The following is a 21,084-nucleotide window of genomic DNA, read 5'->3' on the forward strand; positions in this document are numbered from 1 at the left end:
TTGCCAGGGAGGCAGTGCCTCCTGGTAGGGTGTGCTGGATGGAGTTCCCCTGAATTCGGCCTCAGGTCTCATGCAGTCATGCTTCTGTGGTGGTAGGGATGCCACTGAGGAGTACGCTGTCTGGAGAGCTGGGAAGGAGGAGGCAGAGGCACGTGGAACTGAGAAATGGTTGTGGGAGAGCAGGAGAGCTAGGGAGAGCGGGAGCTTTCTGTCTTGAGATTTGCTTTTGTGCATGAGAGTTCACTTGAATCAGCTCGGAGAAGGAAACTGGGTCTTGTCCATATAATTTCCATTTGAGATCAAATCAGAGCAAAGAGCTCTTGCCTGTGGAGAATTAGAGGATAGGGTTGAGTTGAGATGATCTTCCCCCCACTCATTTTTTTGGGTGTTTTTGTTTTTCAGCATCTTTTTTTTAAAAAAAATCCTCACCCAAGGAGATAGCTTTCATTGATTTTATAAAGAGAAAAGAGAAGGAAAGAGAGAGAGAAAGGGAAAGAAACATCTATCAGTTACCTCCCGAACACACCCCAAATGGGGATCAAACTTGCAACCTAGGTATGTGCCTGACTGGGAATTGAACATGCAGCCTTTTAGTGCATGAGACAATGCTACAGCCAACTGAGCCACGCAGCCAGGACTGTTTTTCAACACCTCTGCTCCCCTTCCTTTCCCTTCCCAGTATTTTCCCTGGCCTTCCTTCTCCCCACAGCACAGAGACATTGAGGGGACTTCTGCTCCTCTAGGGACGGAGCCAGTACACATGGCAGCAGTAGCATTCTTACTGCACTGCTTGTCCTCGTTGCTGTGACAATCCTACTCGTCCGGTTCCCGCAGAGCTCACGCGGACCCGCGTGCCTTACTCGCTTACCCGGGCAGCGCTGGCAGCAGCACCAGCAGCAGGCGTAGGTGAAGTGACTCATTTTGTGTGATGTCTGTGGGCCGAGCCCCTGTGTGCTGTGTCCCCCATTCAGGCATTCTGTCAGAAACTTGCTTCTCTGGAGTTCTAGAAAAAAAAAAAAAGGCCGTACCCCCTTCCTGAGCTACAGCGGAGGCAGCAGGAGGGCCATCCACTTCCAGGGCACGGGAGAGGCTGAAAAGGAGGCCTGAGCCCGGGCAGGTGCTGGTGCCTCTGCTTTGTGGCACGGTGCCCTTTCTCATCCTGCCTCAGAACCTACCAGAATCGGCTGTGGTTTCCAGCATCTGGTTTGGGGAGAAGTCGGTGGTGCTCCCAGGCAGCCCGCAGGAAGGCTCAGGGCAGACACCCCGAGCCCTCAGTGCCTCATCGGGAGCTTAGACGAGGCCTGCCTTCCAGGATTTCTGGGTCATGGGTGCGTGTGGGTGGGAGTTGTAGGCCATTTTGTGGGCGAGTGGAAGAGACTGTGGCAGGTAGGGTTTTGTGAACCCACCTGCACATGTAAATCTTCCCCTGCTGTCTCACCTCCTCCGTTTGGGTGGGGAACTTGCCACCTCCAGGTTCCTCCCTGGAGACAGCTAAGGGCTGTCTCAGGTTCGGCCCAGACACCGGCTCAGCCCCATTGTGCATCCCTGGGCCTGGGCCTCCGTTGTGGAAAAGCCTGTTGGTTTTTTTCCCGGGCAGGCCTTGTCAGACTTTTGTTCCTGGGTATTTATTGCTTTTTTTTTTTTTATGTCGTTACTGTATGAAATCACATGGCCTCTTTCCAGAAAGACAAAGGAATCTATCCGTCCAAACCACCCAACGTCATAGAGAATACAGTTGTAACAAAGTTACACTGGTTTGTGCAGTTTCATGAAGGAGTAAATGATCTCAACGACTAAAATGAAGTGGGAAGGAAGGAAATTCGGGTCTCGGGCTGTGGGTTCATAAACTGGGCGCAAGGAAAGCCCTCCTCCTTTCATGGTGCCGTTCTTACTGTTTCCTTCTTTAAGAGCAGTTGGTACAAGTGTTTTCTCCGTTCAGGTAAAAAAATAAGAGAACCATCTACAAATTGTGTTGGTTTGTCCAATGGAATTAGAAGTAATGGAGAAATTTGTGTTCCTCAGTGGAACTATGGCAGGTAGGAGTCATGTGCCACCAAGATTCTGGTATCTGGATTGTATATGCACGGTGACAAAAGCATCGCAAGGTAGTGTTGGGGCAGCAGGGACAAGGGAATTCTGTTCTTCCCATGAACCTGCTGGATATTTTGGGAATGTTCTTTGGGAGGAGTTCCTTCAGCCTTGGGGAACGGTGTGTACCCTGGGTTTCCTAAGGCCCTAAGGGCTTCCCTTGTGAATGAGCCCCAGGCTCAGAAGCCCATGGATGATGAAGTGTAGGGTGTATCTCCTGTCTTTACTCTGATGAGGCATTTCTTAGGATAGACTAATAGTAAAAGAATAAAAATTTTTAAAAATCTATTTGTTTATTCTAGAAAGATACAGCTCTTTGTGCACAAATCCAAGGAAGTACAAGAGAGGATTAGGTTTTATAGCTATATTTCAAAATGAGAAGGGAGCAATTATCACATTTCTCAGTAAGTAGGTTGTGTGGTTAATAAATAGTGGCAAGAAGGAAGCCATGGGTCCAGGATGAGGGCAGTCTTTAGAAAAGATTATTTGTAGTTATAGGGCACACCTTGTATGTGGGCTTGGGAAAATTAAAATTGTCACTTGTTTTTTTTTGTTATTAATCCTCACCCGAGGACATTTTTTCCATTGATTTTTAGAGAGAATGAAAGGGAGGAGGAGAGACAGAGATAGAGAAACATCTGTGTGAGAGACACTTCCATTGGTTGCCCTGACTGGGGCCAAGGACTGAGCCTGCAACCGAAGTATGTGCCCGTGACCGGAATGAAACATGCCACCCTTCAGTCCGTGGGCTGATGCTCTAACCACTGAGCAAACCAGCTAGGGTGTCACTTCATTTTTGAAGGGAATAATCAAAATATAAAAAGTTAAAGTTAGTATTGCATTCGGTGAAACTTTAGAAGTATTTTATATTTCTCAAAATAAGCTCTTTTTCTATGCATAGAAGTGGAGGTCAAAGAAATCACAAGTGAATCCTCAACCGAGTGGAAATGGGTACTGGAGTTTCCCTTACACCTCATTATGTTTGTAGTTCCTTGACATTTTACAGACTCAGTGAAAAGTTTATTCACTGAACACACGCCGTTTAAACAGTTTATCTGGTAATTGCTATAGTTTAAGCAGGAGTGTTGATAAAGCTGTATACAGTGCACTAGCATATACTTGCAGTTATGGCTTTCTTCATAATTGTTACTTGGTTTCTTGGGAAAACTTCAGTTTCTTAACATTTCCATGCTTATTTTAGTGAGTTTGCTCAATTGTTTAATGTTAAAATATGATTGAAGTAATAATTTCGTTAGATTATTATGTGAGAGGTCTCCCCTTTTGAATAGCCCTAGCAATTAATTTCATTCTCTAGGTCTGTAGATGTGAACTAGTGAAGATCCTAGGTTTCTCATAGGACCACAGTTAAAGAGGCATTTGTGTGGTTGGTATGAGATACTTGTCTTCACTGTATTGATCATTTGCACTAACCAATAAGTTTTAAGTTCTTTCTTTAATTGATCGATTTTAAAGAGGGAAGAAGGGAGTGAGAAACATTGATATGTTGTCTCATTTATTTATGCATTAACTGGTTGATTCTTGTATGTGCCCTGACCGAGGATCAAACCCGCAATCTTGGTGTATCGGAAGGACGCTCTAACCAACTGAGCAGCCGGCCAGGGCATATTTTAAGTTCTAAATATAGAATGGTAAAATATAGGATACATAAAATGGTGAAAAGATTTATTTCTCTAAAAGTGAAGAAATCCTTCTTCTGGGAACCTGTGGCGAGCAGAATTCTACGCTCTACTGCCTGCGTCAGGTTCTCGGGCAAGGCCTTCACAACGTTGGTGTATGGAGGATAATGCAACTTGGGGTAAGACGGCTGGGACCCCACTCCACCTTGCCACCTGCCAGCTGTGAGATCTTGGATGAGCGAACCTTTCTGTCAGCACCCATTTACCTTATCTTCAAAATAGAAATAGTATTACTGTGTGCTGGGTTGCTTCAACGAGATGATGGGCCGCTGAGGTGGTGGGGCCTCCCCTGTCACACGTATGTTAGGGTTCCTTTCCCTGCCTCTTACCTCCTGGGAAGGGAGGCCAGAGCACATGGACTGAGAATTGTGTCTAAATTCAGCTGGTGTGTTGCACCACCTTCGTTATCTGCTTTTCCTTTCCGTTCTTCCTTGGTAGACAGCTGGTTAAAAGGGGATGGGGCTAGGGTTGCAGAGAGGAAGCTGCTCGGAGCAGGTTTGGAGGAGAGGAAGGAGCCTGAGTCTATTCAGTGTAAGAGCACACTTCAGTATGACCCTGGACGTCCAGTGCCCGTTACCCCCAGCGCGCTCTTTTAAAATGGCTAACGTTTCCGTGTTTTGGCATTGAAAAGTCAGCGTTAGTTATTTGAAAATTTCACTCATGCGTAACCCTCTTCTTTTTCTGTGGTACAAGACAGGTAAGGTATATCAGTTGGCCCGGGTAGAATTTAAATCGGTGTTAACAGTGTGATCTCTATGCTAGCTTTCTTTACTGAGGTGTCAGCCCAGGTTATTAACGGTACCTACTCCTGGCAATTTTCTGGAATATCTGTCACTACTTTAAGGCACACCTCATATTTTAATCGTGTTCCTCGGTTTCTTAATGACTTGAGCACATATATCAGAGATAGACAGGCAGGCCATTGATTTTTGAGACAAAGAACAACTATATAGCCAGGGAGGGACTGACACAATCAGTTTATAAGTTAGAGTGGTTCAGCGTTCTCTGTTTTCTCAGATTTTGTTGTTCCTAGGAATCATTGATTTCATGGATTTAAAAAAAAAACACACAAAAAACAACATTCACCTTTCTGCATATTTCAAGGTAAATGTCCTGTGAGGATAATCTTGCTTTCTTTAATCTGGAATATTTTGTTCCCAAACTGGCCATTCCAGCATTTTGATTAGGATTTTAAGTGATTTTTAAAATCTGTATACTCTGACAGAACTCACTGTCAGCCAGATATACTTAAAATGAGGGGTATCTGTGAAGGTTTCACAGAGGAGGTGGCATGAGGGCAACCTGTATTTCTGGACCCTAACAGAGAGCCTGGTGTACCAGTCTGGTGGGTACTCCATACATAGTTGCCCCAAGAATAAATGACTGAGCAGCAGGAACGCCAGGCAGAGAGGGGAACAGGTCTGCTAAAAGGTGTGTCCTATACACTGTTCTATAGCCTGTGAGAGGCCTTGAACGTCAGGCCAAAGGTGTGTCCTATACACTGTTCTATAGCGGTGAGAGGCCTTGAACATCAGGCCAAAGGTGTGTTCTATACACTGTTCTATAGCGGTGAGAGGCCTTGAACATCAGGCCAAAGGTGTGTTCTATACACTGTAGGACGGGTTGGTTGGTCATTCCGTCCCTGCCCCTGTGCGTGCTGATATGCTGATTGATGGAGGCACTCCTGGGTCTAGCCAGAAGGAGGGCTTTGAGCTCTTGTGGACATGAGGCAGGAGAATGGAGCAGGATGTGGCAGCCCAGTTGCTTCGAGTTGCTCTCTAGTGTATTGGAAGTGGCGAGTAAAGGAATCCGGTCTTTGTGTTGGACCGTTTTCAGCATGTACCAGCCTGCCTTCACATATTCCCCAAATGGACACACACCGGCTGCCAGGGGTCTTTGGGGTTGAGGGGTGGGAGGACCTGGAGAGTGTGTCAGGGCAGTGGAGCTGCAAGATGCTCCCAGCAGTCAGGTCCCTCCATGGGTTGCACCAGACTCAGCGGTTCACTGACAGCCCTGTCGTGGCTGGATCTCGATACTGATTGCGGAGTGGGGTATGAAAAGTGCTCCCTGTCTTCCTACAGCCTGCAGTCTTGTTGGAAAAATAACAGCCAAAATAAACAAGCAAACAAAACAAAACAGACTAAAACCCCAGGCGTGTGTTTGCAGTATCGCTCCGGGACAGAGCCCGGGTGTTGGAGCCTGAGTGCCCAGGTTTAAAGGTGGGGGTGGGTGGGAAGAGATTAACCCAAGAGCTAGCTTATATGCATACATGCACAACCCATGGGCTCTGACCATAGTGTGGTGAAGGCTTGGGGTGGGGGGAGGGGACAGGCTAGAAGGAGTCAATGGGGGTGGGGGGGAGGGGTACAACTGTATTACTTTCAACAATAAAGGTAAGTTTTAAAAAAGAAATCCTTACTCTTTTACTTATCAGCTGCGCGACCTGGGGCCAGTGCTTAATGACAACCTCTCTCAGTTTGGTCACCTGGTGATAGTATCACCTGCCTACCTCGTAGAGCTGTTGTGGGGATTAAATGAGTCAATATATGCACATCTAAAGTGCTGAGAGTGGAGTTTGGCACCCAGTAAGTGCTATAATTACTTGGGAGGTAGAGTCCCTAAGCCTCAGTTTCCTCTTCCTAATGAGAACTTCACAGGATTAAGAAGGTGGCGAGATACGCCTGCAAAGCATCCAGCACAGAGACTGGCGGGTGCTCAGTATAATAACCATGGTCATTCTTACCACTTGGTCCCTGCCCCTGGGTCTAATTCCCTCTGGGAACTCCTCTCCCTCCTCCAAAGCAAGAGCGTGCAGTCTCTGGCTTGTGTGTAACTAAGGTAATGCATGAGCTCAGCAGGGGCTTCCTGATGGCTAATCCACAGTAACCTTCTCGGTCTTCTCCCCCCACATGAGAAGAACCGGCAGGGGCTGGACGTTGTGGTGTCCTTTGAGAGGAATGTCACCCCAGGGGTTGGGGGGAGTGGTGGGGGAAGGTGTGTTTCACCCTGGAGTTGTGTTGCTCGGTGCATGACTTCTCCGGGCTCATTTGCTTCATCCAGGACATGAGTGGGGGCAGGTAAGAGGACGGAGGCTCCATCAGGTTCTAAGCAGGTTCCTTGGTGTTGAAAGAGTTTAAACCCACACTCTCAGCCAGTCATAATTAGGCAGAAGTGGGACAGCACCTGGGACAGGGTGGGGAGGACACCTCTTTCCTCCCCGACTAGGCGCAGTGGCAGGCAAAGGCAACGGGGAGGAACTTTGGGTGGGTGAAAGGTTTTTGCACCGGGAGTGCTGGTGGTCTTCTGATCCCCAGGGGACCTTTGAACTTCTGGAGCTGGTTTGGCGGCATGGAGGATCCTTTTTGTCTACGGTTGTGTCATGGTTTCGAGGTAGGGCCTTAGTGGACAGACCTGGGTTTCATTCCGCAACTCCTTGACTTGCTGGCTGAGAACCTTGAGCAAGCGCTGTTTCTCATAGGTAAAATACCAACTGATGACACTGGGTTTATGCATAGTAAGTGCTTCACATAGTTCGTAGCAAAAAGTACATGAAAACTTACCCCTCACTATTGGTGGTGGTACCAGCGTCATCACCAGCAGTAATCCGGGGCCAAGGAGATGGAAGGAGAAGCAGGCAGCTTCTCCAGGGGCAGAGATAACGCTGCCTCCAGATTGTGAAGGACCCTTCGCGGTAAGACCTTCTCCAGTTCGGACCTGGAGGAAAGGCAGTAAGGTTGGGGAGAGGGTTGTGTGATTTTTCCGGTGCCTTCCTGTGGGGGGTTCTCTTTAGACCTGAGACCCAGTGGAATCAGGCGGGGGGACGGAAGAGCTGCCAGGACGGAGAGGTTTTGTAGTGGGCGGTTTCTGTCCAGAGGGGGGTTTTGTTTATTGCTCTCCTCCCACCGGTTATCCCGCACTTCGTACTTGGATGGCGCTGTGAAGTCTAAGGACGGCAATGTTATAAGCACGTACTCTAGCTTTTCAGAAGGGATTAGGAAGCAGTAACAGCTTTAGCTGGGTGATATTTTTGCTTCGTGGCGAAACCTCTTTCAGCACGATTGTTCTATAATCTTAACGAAGACTGCCTTTTTTTTTTTTTTCCCCCTCCCTCCTGACAGGAGACATTAAATAAGTGAAGCATCTGCTCTTTATGTGCTTTTCTCGGGCGTTTTTATGAATAAAGTAGCACTTGTCTTTAAGCACCTTTGATAGGAATTTAGATAGCAAACCATGAAAAGAGATCATATTCTCATCCCTGAATCCCTGTGGCCTTGACTGTGAACCCATGATAAAAGGGTTAGACACACAGACCAGGGGGTTGATTTAGAGACGTTTGCCTGGTTATATAAATTCTGTACTTCTGGCCCTGAAACAGGAAAAGCCCACCTTAAGCTATGGGGGCGGGGGGGGGTCTCCTTACTACTTCTAAGTCATTCTTGAAGACTTAGAAAGGTTTTTTAACATGACCAATTTTTAAATATTCTATTGGTTTAAACTTTGGGCTCTTTCTGAGAGCAGATTGCTTCCTCTTGTTTGGTCATAGATGACAGATGGCTACAGGGAAACCTTCTAGGTATAGAGGAGAGGGGAGGAAGGGGAGGGTATAGAAACGGGGGTGGGGTACAAGTAAGAGTGGGAATCATTGTCATACAAAGAGTGAGAAAGGAGTGAAGAGGAGGGAATAGAGGGAAGAGCAGGTTTGAAGACAAAGGGAGAAAGAGGGCAGAAGGGTGAAAATAAAGAACAAGGAATAACCTAGAGAAGATAGAGTGTTAGGCAGGGATGGCCAGAGATGAGGCTGAGACAAAAAGGTGGGGGTGGATGAAGGGGAAGTGGGGAGGGTGCCTTCGATCTGAGGGAGACAAGTGCCTGAGGGATGGATGCCTCTGGGGCTGTGAGATTTGCAGGGAATTGGAACGTTTTGGGTGTTCAGAGTGACATCTGGAACCTGGTTGAGCTGGGGAGCACTTGGGCATTTGTGTGTCTAGTGGGGGGATCCCCTGAGCTGCTGCGCTTCGGAGCGAGGAGGGAGCGGTAGAAGGCAGAATCGTCTGTCCTGTTACGTTAATTTTTCGTTGTCTTGTGACGAAGGCCTGTCTTTGTTGGCTCACCCGGTTCTACGTTCCCACCTGCTTTCTCTACGAGCGCTTCTCTGTAACTACCTCTGTGACCCGTTTCACTTTGAGGAGAAGGAAAAGCTCTGTTAGACTTTCTCAAACTCTGCGCTCCTTTCTTCCTTTTTCTTCCCCGTTGCCACCAAGGATCATTGTCTTCCTGCTCCAGGATCCCTTGCAAAAAGGCTGTGTTTGTTAGTTAATGGATTAGAATGCATAAAATAATCGTGAGCTTCAGAATCATCCTTTATTCCTTTTCTTGGGTAGAGGTTTGTTGGGTTCTTAAAGCATAAGTGCCCAAACCCATTTATTTTAGACATTGTAATAGCGGTCTTTCTAAAATACATTAAAGTGTACTGCTTTCTTAAACTAAATCTGTGACACTTAGTTTATCATCATGGATATCAATATTTTTTGTCCTCTTCTGGTTTTGAGAAGACAAGACTGAAGTAGTTAGGACTGTGGAGATATGTACAGGGCTGGACAAAAGTAGGTCTACAGTTGTTAGTATGGAAAATAATACAATGATTAATAAATAATCATACAGGTATAAACTGTTTTATGTACACATGGCTGTAAACCTACTTTTGCCGCACCCTGTATGATGTGCGGGGCGCCTGGGTGTGATGGGAGCAAGACCGACTCCTCCCTGCACTGTGGATGCAGACCTGAGTGGGGGTGCAGACCTCACTCACACATCCGCTTGGTCAGTTACACCTCTGCTCTACAAGCACCACGTTCTTCCATCCATGTGCAGTTTTGGGTTTTATTTTGGGGGGGGGGGGGTTGGGTTGGGGGTGAAAGAGGGTAACTGATTTAACTGAAAATAGGATAGTGTGTTGGTTTAGGATTTTTCTACTCTCTAAATGATTGTTTTGTCATCTTTAAAAAATACACTTTTTTCTTGCAGAAGCCAGTAAATATATTTTTTGTGGTTTTCTCAGGCTTTTTTAATGAATAAAAAGTAGCACTTGTCTTCAAGCATCTTTAGATAGTAAACGCGTGAAAAGTGTGGTGCTATGGCTACAATGAAGTACCTCCTGCCCCCCCTCACCCTGCCTGAGTTTCGTCCACTTTGTTCTTGTCAGCATTTCTCTTTCAGAGTTGCTTCCAGGGGCCCAGGTCCTTTCTGGCATAGGAAATGTGGAGAGGGGTGCTGAAGACACAGTGCCTAAGGACACTGCTTTTGGAATTACTGTTTATTTCTAGTTATTGCTGTCCTTCCTGGCACAGGAAACGTGTCAGTGGGCTGCTGAACAGACTGTCTAAGGATGGATACTGCTTACAGCATTACTGTTTATTACTCATCTGATAGTATGTAAAAAGTTTTGTCCTTAAGCTGATGTGGCTCAGTGGTTGAGTGTCAGCCTATGAACTAGGAGCTCACGGTTCAATTCCTGGTCAGAGAACATGCCCTGATTGATTGTGTGAGGGAGACAGCCAGTAAATGATTTCTCTTCTCTTCTCTTCTCTTCTCTTCTCTTCTCTTCTCTTCTCTTCTCTTCTCTTCTCTTCTCTCTCTCTCTCTCTCTCTCTCTCTCTCTCTCTCTCTCAAATCAATAAAAATATATTTTAATAAAAGTTTTATCCTTATAAAAATATTTAGTAGAGGTAATCAGAAAAGAAAGCTGATTTTGTTTGCCAAACAAAGCACATGTCTCATTTCGAGGTGTTTTCAGGAGCAGACCCTCCCCAGGTACTGACTGCTGGGCATTACACGGGCTTTTGCACACCCGTGTCCTCCCATTTTCTCTTTCATCAATATCTTAAGTGTGAGAATCTAGGAACATTTTGTATTTCAAACTACCTCACTGATAAGTATGAGAATGTGGTCAGAGAGGGTTGAAAATATTTGCTTAGCTTACGCATGAAATTACTGTTTTGAGCCCCTTAAAGTTTATGAAAAAAAGGCTAACAGAATAATAGAGTACATATTTTAACAGTTATCTAGATTTTGCCTCATTTACTTAATCTATACTTTTGTTTGCTTTTCTTCTTTAGAATTTTAGCAATTCCTAGGCATGTTATTTCACCTCTACACACTTTGGGGTACCCCTTGGAAAGCTGTAGACATTCGTACATAACCACCGCCCCCATTATGACAGCTGTATCACCATAGTGTGTTGGTATCATCTAACGCCCGGTTTATAGTAAAAAAAAAAAAAAAAATTCTAATTGTGTAAAAAAATAGTATGTTATTTTAAAACAGTTGTTTTGTTAAAATCAGCATCTGAACATGTGGTCCACACATGGATTTGGATGTTATGTCTTTTAATCAAGAGCAGTCCCTAGCTCCCCTCCTCTGTTCTTTTTTCTGCTGTTGACTTGTTGCAGAAACTGGGATACGCTTCCGCAGACTGTCCCACATTCTGGACATATCTGTTTTCTTGTGGTGTCATTATCTTGTTCCTTTATCGCCTAAGTTTTCCAAACTGGGAATTAGCTCTAGAGGCGTGATTAGATTTAGGTTCAGCCTTTGTAGTTGCGCAGTGCTGTGTACTTCACGTTGCTTCACACCAGGGGAAGCCTCCTTTATTTAATTAAACAAACTTTTTATCTGTGAGCACTGAGTTTGGATAAGACACAATTCTAGGCACTCTGGGGACTACAGAGGCGAACCTAGCGTGGTCCCAGCTGCCTCCCATTTCTTTTGGTCAGCAGACTGTGGCCAGCAGTGTGACGGAGGGCAAGGAACGTCAAACCAGGGACCAGGAAGTCAAGAGTTAGCCAGTCAGTAAATACCTGGTATCAAAAGACATCGCCTGGCCCTGACCGGTTTGGCTCAGTGGATAGAGCGTCAGCCTGCGGACTCAAGAGTCCCAGGTTCGATTCTGGTCCAGGGCATGTACCTTGGTTGCGGGCACATCCCTAAAAGGGAGCGTGCAGGAGGCAGCTGATCGATGTTTCTAACTCTCTATCCCTCTCCCTTCTTCTCTGTAAAAAAATCAATAAAATATATATTTTTTAAAAAGACATTGCCTAGGAAGCCTTTGAAATGTTAGCACTCTAAAAGAGTTAGTACAGAAATATCATACTTTCTCCTATGCAACAGCCAGTCCGTCATTCTTTCCTGAGCAACTCTTCTCTCTCCACTGACCCCTGCTGCATTGTATTATCCGAGGTTGCATACTATTGCTTTCCGTGCCTTTTATAGTCCCCCTGGGCCAGGATGGGACCTGCAGACATTCCTGAAACTTCCCATATCTAGTCACTGAGGCACACAAAAGGCAAGTGAGGTTCATGGTAAAAGAGAACGCTGTCACCATGTCTGAACCGGTGATTCACCGGTGCCAGCGGCTCTGTTTCTCCATCTCCTCCTCCTGCCTGACCCATCTAAGGTTAGGGCACGGGAACAGTGCAGTGTAAAGACTTCAGCTGTCTGGTGTACACCTGAGTATTTCTTTTCCTTCTTTTGTTGGCATGTTACGGAGAGGTTTACACTTGATCAAGAATAAAGTTGAAACTTTAAAATTGTGTGTGTGGCCTCTATAAAACCATTTTAAAAACCTATGCAATAATGTTACCATATTACAGTGATTTTTTTTTTTACATAAATGTCTCCTCTCCCCAATCTCCACCCCATATTTATCTTATCTGCTAACTGATTGTTTTCAAGTTGTATGTTTATAAAATCCATAGCACTTAATATATACAGCCCAAGCTTTGCAAAATGGCAGTATCATAGCCAATGAGGTTTATCCAAGGTGTGATTATTGCTAATTGTAAAATACACACACACACACACACAGCCCAGAAAGCTGCTGAGTAATTCTGGATTTTGTTCTTAAAAGAAAAATGGCATTTCTTCTTTCAAAGCCAAGTTCTATTATAAATGACCGAAAATTGTTTTGGACCAAGCTTTGATGCGTTTACTGCATGAAGGTCAAATGCTTAGGTCATTACAATTCTGTGCCCCCCTTTGTGCGTGCAATACAATGAGCTCTTTGATACTCTGACACCACATTCTCAAGAGAAAGGAAGGTCATGTGTGTGTGGCATTAAGAGCATGATCTACTCTTTTCTGGTTCCCTGTTAGAAGTGGCTCTTGAGGGTCAAGTTGAGGGGGAAGAAGCTGGAGTAATAAATGAATGGCTTTTGTCTACCTATATACTATTTGTTACTTTTCTTACACAATTTGATTGTGACCTCTTAAAAGGAAAAGCTGAATACCATAGAGCTAAGAACCAGCTGCCCAGAGCAGTTCACATACAGCCTTCGGTCTGGCTCCATTACTCGGACTTTATCACATACTCGCTAGTAGAGTTTTGATTGCCTCCAAACATTCATCAAGTATATGATGTCTTTGTGTGGTCCTTTTGCTAAGGAGGCAGTGTGGGTTGTTGTATGTGGGTCCTGGAGCTAGTCGACTTGTGTTCAATATCCTATTAATAAAGAGGGAATATACTCGTTGACCCTCACACCGTCGCAAAAATGGCGGCGGCCACAGCCAATAAGGAGGGAATATGCTAATTGACTGCCCCCTCAAAGATGGTGAGACACCCATGGCCAATAAAGAGGGAATATGCTAATTGACCACCACACCCTCAAAGATGGCAGCACCCACAGCCAATAAGGAAGGGAATATGCTAATTGACTGCCACACCCTCAAAGATGGTGGTGCCCACAGCCACAAGATGTCGGCGCCCAGTCCCCTCAGCCCAACTGCCCAGGGCCGCCCAAGGCTTGTGCTGCCAGCAGTGGCAGCAGCAGAGGTGTGATGGGGCGTTGCCTTCCCCTGACCACTGGGTCGCCTCCTGCCCCTGAGGGCTTTCGGACTGTGAGAGGGGGCAGGACGGGCTGAGGGACCCCCCCCCCTCCAGTGCATGAATTTTCATGCACCGGGCCTCTAGTGTAGATATAAGAAGATCGGTCCTGTGGCCAGATCATGAGTGTATGGGGATTTGTAATAACACTTGACTTTTGCATATGTTGGAAACTCCACATCTAAGTTTTTTGTTTGTTTTTTTAAAAATGAGCAAAAAATGCAATTTGCTTCACTATAGACAGTGTGGTGCCATTTATATAGTTTTAAAACATTCAAAGATTATTACATATCATCTATATATGTATATATATATATCTTTATGTAGTAAAAATTTTATAGAAGTAATAAATACTAACTTTAAGGTAGTGGTTACCTATGAGGAGGGTGAGAGAGAAATGGAATGAGCAGGGGATACACAGGGTATTTCACCTGTATCTGTAGTGTTTTATTTCTTTAAAAAAAAAGTTATTTGAAGCAAATATGGCAGGATATTAAGATTTGTTAAAGTCAAGCAGTGGGTGTTACATTGTGTATAATTTTTTTTGTTTGCTTAAAATATATCACAATAGAGCAAGAAGTGTTCTTATACATGTCAAGAGCCACACTGCAGAAGGCGAGAGGGGGCCTTCCCTTCCTGTTAGAGATGTGCGTCCTGTCATTCACATGGCGGCGGGGCGGGGAGGGAAGCCCTGGTGGGTCAGGAAAGATGGAGGTAAGGAGGTCAGATTAGAGGCAGTTAGCTGTGGCACTGTTTTCTGGAACATGCTGACCTATTGCCTCATTAGAAAGTTTGGGCTAAGTCATGGGGGATGAATCAGTTACAATGACTTGAGTGTTTGGAGGCAACAAGAAAAAGAGTTTTTGAAAAAGCATCGCTTTTGTGTATAATTTAATAACTGGTTCTCTTGATAAGACTTCTCAGAAGAAAAAGAAAGCTATTGCTACCACTGAGTGGTTGTCTGTGGTGATCTTGTCAGCCTAGGGAGGCAGGCCCTCAGTTTGGGGAGTGAGAAGACCGATTGTTCTGAGGCCTGGGTTCATGGCCTGCTTCCAAAAGGTGACGAGCACCTCCCTGCCTCCCGTCCTGTGTCTGGGGAGGAAGACCCCGAGATGGCAGTGATCCCAGTGCCCCAGGTTGTGTTCTGTGTGTGACTTCGTGTATTTCTGGATAGTGGGGGTAGTGAGCATGTGCAGTGTGCACACGTGAATGTTGACTTGACCTCTTGGGGAAGACAGACGTACGATGTTCACTTCTTTGAAATTTTTATTCACTGAACCTCTCAACAGATCACTGTTTCCTAGGCTCAGGAGAACCCATTTAACAGGGAAAGGATAGACCCAGCGTGCAAACCCTGTGTTGAGCCCACATGGCGCTGGGGGAGGGAATGTATGGGGTTGGAGACCAAGCACTGCAGAGACCCTGCCTTTAGCACTTGTTGCTGGTGTCCTTGAGTTTGAGGAAGGAGGAGTCTACCTAGAAGACCAGCCCAGCCCGTCAACACCATGCTTCCCAGGAAATGGCCTCCTCCTCTAAAGGGAGATGGAGGCCTCTAGCGTGAGTGTATTCAGAAGTTTGTGAGGAAGGGGTTTGGAGGGAACTCACTAGTCAAAGAGACCTCCCTTTGCCTTGTGCCAGGTGAGAAACCACAGGAAGCAAACAGGCAGCCACCAGCCCGGGCGCTGTTCCTGGGGAGGACTGACGCCCTGTTCCAGGCTCCCGTGCATCCCTGGGAGGATTGGAGAGGCTACAGGGCCAGGGCCATGGCCGCTCTGCAGCTTCCTCCCAGGCAGTCCCACTGACCTGTCTTATCGCAGCTGCTCTGACTGAGCAGCCCTGGGGATGGAGGGGAGATCTCAGGCACGCAGGAATGAAGTGGGAGGTTCAGACCTCTGGGTGCTGGGCGAGGTTCTGCTACAGTGCCGTTGACCTTTTAGTTCATAGCGTTGTGTCTTCCTTTAATAAAAATATTTTTCCAAAGCTGGCAAAAAATAAAATACATTGAGGTATTAAAAGAACACATATAACTGAGAAGTTACTTTTCTGTCACCTATGTTTGTCTCTCCTGATGGTTTGGCTAGTTTGGCACCACTTGAACAAATTATATTTAAGTGGGATGAGTTCCCCGTGAGCGTGCCCATCAGTAGCTTCTTGCGGTGCTGCTGGGTCCGGTGACACAGTGTAGAACGCCAAGTTAGAACGCCAGAAACCGGCCTAGAAATGAGGCTTTGTCCTGCAGTCCTGCTTCACTTGTACCTTGTGACGGATTTTAAAATGTCCAAACCTAGCCCTCGGTTCTCCAGAATAGTGGGAGCAAAGCTGGTCAAGAACAGAACGGTGTAAATAGCCTCTGAGTGTTTGCATGGGTGTATAAAAGTAATATTAGGTGGGTTAGGTCCATATGGGGTTTACTGCGCATATCGAGACCCCTGAGAAAAGAAATCGTTCATTTTTCTAGAGTTCTGGTTCTCTAAGTCTGTATTTTCACCGAGAATTTGCTTAGCATTGCTTTCCCCTGAAATTTTCTCTGCACACGGGAGTCAGAGTAGGTCCTTTCCTCTGGTCCTGGTCTTTGCTGTCTCCTCGTCAGTAGATTCTTAGTGTCTGTATTAACATTTTCCCCCCCCTTACTCAGGTTGAATGATTATAATGTCTGAGTTTCCTGACGTATTTCTAAAGGTAGCCATTTATCAAAAAGAACATCCTGAAATCCTCCTGAGTGTTAATAAAAATTTAATTTGTTAAGCAAATATACATCCAATGTCAAGTCAGTAAAACAGGACAGTAAATTGTTTTCAAATTTGTAAAACAAACAGGAGGGGGAAAATGAAAACAAAATATATCCAGCTGTCAACAATGGCTAAGTTAGGGTGGTTGGAATGAGTAACTTTTTACCCTGTTTTTCACATTTCAGTAATGTCATTTTATGCATGCTTATATAGTTACTCCCCGCCCTCACCCCACCCCCACACACATATCCATATGGCATTTTTACGTGTGTGGGAGGGCTGTGGTGGACAGTGGTAGTTTCCAGACAGTCCAGAGAGACCCAGAGATCCTCAGAGGGGCTGCAAGTCCCTGAGGGAGGGTTGGGGTTGTAGATTTCTTTTGGGAAAAGGATTGCACTGCTGAAGATAAGATTTGAAAACCCCTGGTGCCGAAAAAGGAGTAGACCTCAGTGTCAGAGCCCGGACCCCTGGCATGGGCCTGGCCAGCACTTAACTAGGAGTGTGACTTTGTGCAGCTCGCTTCAGTGCTCTGAACACTGGCGTTCTGCCTCTGAAATGATGTATTAGAGCGAGGTGATGTTTGAAGGCCCCTTACAGCTCTGATTTTAGAGTTCTGTTCAGGTGGTGTCAGAAAATAAGTAACTCCAGGAAAAGAGGCTGTGATTTCCAGCCTGTCCCGCTGCCCCGACTTGCAGGACAGCAAACCGCTTCGCAGCCCCCATGGTGTGGGTTTGGGTTTTTAGCGGTCAGCTTGTATTCTAACAGGAGCCACTCAGTGATATACATTGCTGCTTTTACAGGTGACTGTCGCTACTTTAGATGAGAGGTCCAGGTTCTTTGGACAAAGTGGGTGGTAATTTCTCTCATCCTAAAGTTACTCCATTCGACAGTAGGAAAATGGCCAAAAAAGTGGCCCCTTGTCCTGGCTAACAGGTCCAGGGTGTTGGCTTCCCTCACCCTTTCCCACTGCTGTGTCCGCGCTGTCTAGATGGCCTCAGGTGGGTGTGAGGAGGCTGTGCTGGCATCCAGGTCTGCGACAGGAGACCCTTTATGTTCATGGACCGAGAGGAAAGGTAACCTCAGATCTGTTCTTTCTCGCTGGAGACGCCTGGAGCCCTGGCACCAGTTGGGGCCTCTGACCCCGTGATAAAGTGTCCTCTTTCAGACACACCTCTCCTGGCAGATGAGGCTCAGCAGATCCTGCTCCTTTCATATGCAAAGCTTTTTTTTTTTTTTTGAATCTTTATAAGAGTTTATTTGAGCCAAATTAACAACATATGCCAGGGAGCAAGATTTCAAATGCTCCAGAGAACGACAGTTTTGCAGGCTCAATTATTTATTTATTTATATTCATATGCAGAGCTTAGTCTCTTCACCAGGCCCCTCTGGGGAAGGAAATAAGGACTCTTGCAACACCATTCAAGCATTAGCTTTTTTACTTTTTTTTTAAATTAAATTTAATTTTTTTTGTTTTTATTGATTTTTTAAAAATTTCTTTATTGATTAAGGTATCACATATTTGTCCTCATCCCCCCATTCCCATCCCACACCCCTCCCCACGCATGCCCCCACGCCCCTGTTGTCCTTGACCACTGGTTAGGCTCATATTGATGCACACAAGTCCTTTGGTTGATTTCTCCCCTTTATCCCCACCCTCCCCTACCCACCCTCTGAGGTCCAACAGTCTGATCCATGCCTCCTTGTCTCTGGGTCTGTTCTTGTTCATCAGTCTATGTTGCTCATCATTTCCCCTAGATGAGTGAGATCATGTGCTACTAGAAATACACTTATAAGAACCGAAAATGAGACAAGCAATAATGGTTATGCTGAAAGGCAAATGAATCAGTCTGTAGTGAGTTTCTTTCTGGGCCAACAGATCTTTTGAGACCCAATTCCAATGTCAAACAGTTGCTTTTTTACTTTGTCAAAAACATTTTATCTCAAATTACATGAAGTTATGGTGTAAATAAAAAGCTTAGCTTGTTCATCACAAGTGCATTGGACTTAAATAAGAGAAAGGCAGATGAGACCATCTTACTTCTTGTTGCACACTGCTCTGAGAAAGCTTTCCCTGGTACAGAAAACCTGCGTAAGTGTGGGTGCAGTGACCCCAGGCGACAGCAATGTCGGGGCCCTTCAGAGAGGAGCAAGTGGAGCTGGACCTCCTTCGGGCACCTCTGGGTTTGCTCTCAGGTTGAGCTTAACACTTCCTCTTTCCTGCCCCGCAATCCTTCCCCCCACACAAAAAATCCAGCTACTGAAACTACTGTAATTCCATCTACACGAATGAAAGAGAAAGATGCAAATTGACTGTACCTTCGTGACGCCCACAAGCCAATCAGGAGTGAGTATGCAAATTAACCCAACAAAGCTGGCGGGTTAATTTGCATACACAGGTGCCGAGCAGCTGGGGGCGGGATGCTTGTGTCATCGCTGTGGCGATGACGCAGGCATTCTGCATCGCCCCAGCCGCTCCGGGCCTCTGGGCAGCGTGGGAAGGAAGAAAGGCAGCTCTGGGCCAGAGCGAAGATAGAAAGGCGGCTCCGGGCTGGAGCAAAGGCAGAAAGGTGGCTCCGGTCTGAGTGAGGACAGTGCCGGCAGCCAGGGGAAGGAAGGCCCATTCTTGCACGAATCTTAGTGCATCGGGCCTCTCGTGTGTGTGTGTGTGTGTGTGTGTGTGTGTATACACACACACACACACACACACACACATATATATATGTCTGTACATATATATGTATATGTGTGTGTATAATTATATATTTCAGAGTGGAAGGAGAGACAGAAACATCAATAATGAGAGAATCATTGATCAGCCGCCTCCTGCACCCAACTCCCCACCCCACCCCCCTCAACAGAGGATCAAGTCTGCAACCCGGGCATGTGCCTTGACTGGGAATCGAACCATGGTCTCCTGGTTCATAGGTCAGTGCTCAACCACTGAGCCACACTGGCCGTGCTGCACCTTCCTTTTATATTTAACTTGAATAAATGAAGAATGAACTAACTCTCCCTGAAAAGCACATATCAATTTTAAGAGGACAGAACTTGGATGATCAATATATTGTGGTCTCAGCCCTTAGCATAAATATTTATGGAACACCACACTGCATGCATCAAATCACCATTCACTCTGAGTTACAGAAAGAGTGAAAAACTTACTCCCTGGTCTCGGAGTTTACAGTCTGCTCGGAATGGCAACGTCAAACAGAAAAGTATACAACGATGAGATTAGTTCAAAACTGCAAAGCACCGAGTATAAGACAGCTCTGTTTTTTAACTTGGGGTGCCTGCCTTTGGCTGCAGAGGAGCACAGCCGTGATGGGGTGGAGCCAGTCTTGCTGCACGTAGTGAGTTTCTAGTTGGAATTTGGAAGAAGTAATGCATTGCTGGAGGAGGAGGGGGAGAGATTGTGCTCCCTGGGACTCATGGAAGGAAGCAAGCAGATTGTTTCATTGGAGAAGAAAGGTAGGGATGATGATGTGTGTATTCCAAGGGCTAAGGCTTTGAATACACGTTAGTGTGCTGATAAGGTTAGCTGCAGCACTGTAGGCTTTAGGATAGTCGTAGTCGGGAGGATTTTTCAGGTGTCATAATTTGGGCAGAATACATACAGGCTGAGTTGAAATGGAGCTATCTTTCCTCCCCACCTCCCAGTTGGCCACGTGCTTCCCCCATGTCGGCAGGCCTCTGTGTTAACAGCAGCATACTGTATTTTTCTGAACACCAGGCACATACTAAATAATTCACGGAGATAGGCTTTGTCAGTAACAAAAATGTTAGTATTTCATGTGGATATAATTCCGTTTATCCTCATGTTTTAAAAAAAATTATTCATTTTCAATTATGTAAACTTTTTAGCATCAATTATATAGTATGCTATGGACATTTAATCAATTTGTTTTTTTTTTTTAATCCATCAGAATTTCATATGTGCAATTAGTAGATTTCATATTTGGGTTATTAATTATACAGTTCATTAATGCCTTCCAACTTCGTTTCTGTTGCTTTGAATGACTTTATTTTGTCATGTTGGGTTTCCCCACAAAGTTGATGTATCCCATTCATTTATAAGTTTATTCATCACATAGCTATTTTGGCCCTATTATGTTGTTACTGACTAGAAACAAAACTCAGTATTTCGGTGTGATCGAATTGTTTTAGCTAATTTTAGTTTTCTTATGATGCCTTTGAGTTATTTAAACATATTCCATCATTAATAGCATCCTGGGTGGTTTGCTGAAATCCCTAAGCAAAAGGAAATGGTGACTGGATGTAGGAAATTCAGACCTAAGAACAAAATGTTAGTATCTAAACTAGTAAACTAAAATCAGTTTCCAGAATTGCTGTTAGTCCGATAAAACATTTGTTGTGATTGGGAGAGTTGTTTCCCTTTTCAGTTTTCCTTTAGTGTGGTTGTAGTTTAATGAGAAAGCGTGTCTGTGGCGTGCCCAGCCCTGTGCTCGGAGCTTCATGGGAGATTCCAAAAGAGCGGGCATCCCGGCCGGTGGCCACTTCCTCCAGCAGAGGTGTAGGTGCCACAGATCCAAGACTGTGCAGGTTTATTTATGAAGTGTTAGGAGTGGCCTCCATAGCCTATCAAGAAAGGGTTAAAAGGTGTGGAAAGGGACAGTTTAAACTCTGAAATAAACTTTTTTTTTTTTAATTCCATACAAGTTTAGGGGAGTAACTG

At 45.5% G+C, this 21,084-nt stretch overlaps 1 protein-coding gene and 1 pseudogene across 5 annotated transcripts in view; both read left to right on the top strand.

The window, feature by feature from the left end:
* Positions 1–21,084, top strand: part of FOXO3 (forkhead box O3) — a 114,373-nt gene that overhangs the window by 56,423 nt on the left and 36,866 nt on the right. The window contains exon 1 of one of the 5 annotated variants that reach the window (XM_054721718.1): positions 19,296–19,316. The exons of the other annotated variants lie outside the window; for them this stretch is intronic. The gene's annotated coding sequence lies outside the window, so the exon portion shown is untranslated. Of the gene's footprint in view, positions 1–19,295; positions 19,317–21,084 lie in introns of those variants that run through there. 5 annotated transcript variants of the gene reach the window in all.
* LOC114231219 (U4 spliceosomal RNA) lies at positions 12,559–12,689 on the top strand (annotated as a pseudogene).

This window comes from Eptesicus fuscus, chromosome 10, assembly GCF_027574615.1.
Source record: "Eptesicus fuscus isolate TK198812 chromosome 10, DD_ASM_mEF_20220401, whole genome shotgun sequence".
In the NCBI taxonomy this organism is placed as follows: Eukaryota; Metazoa; Chordata; class Mammalia; order Chiroptera; family Vespertilionidae; genus Eptesicus; species Eptesicus fuscus.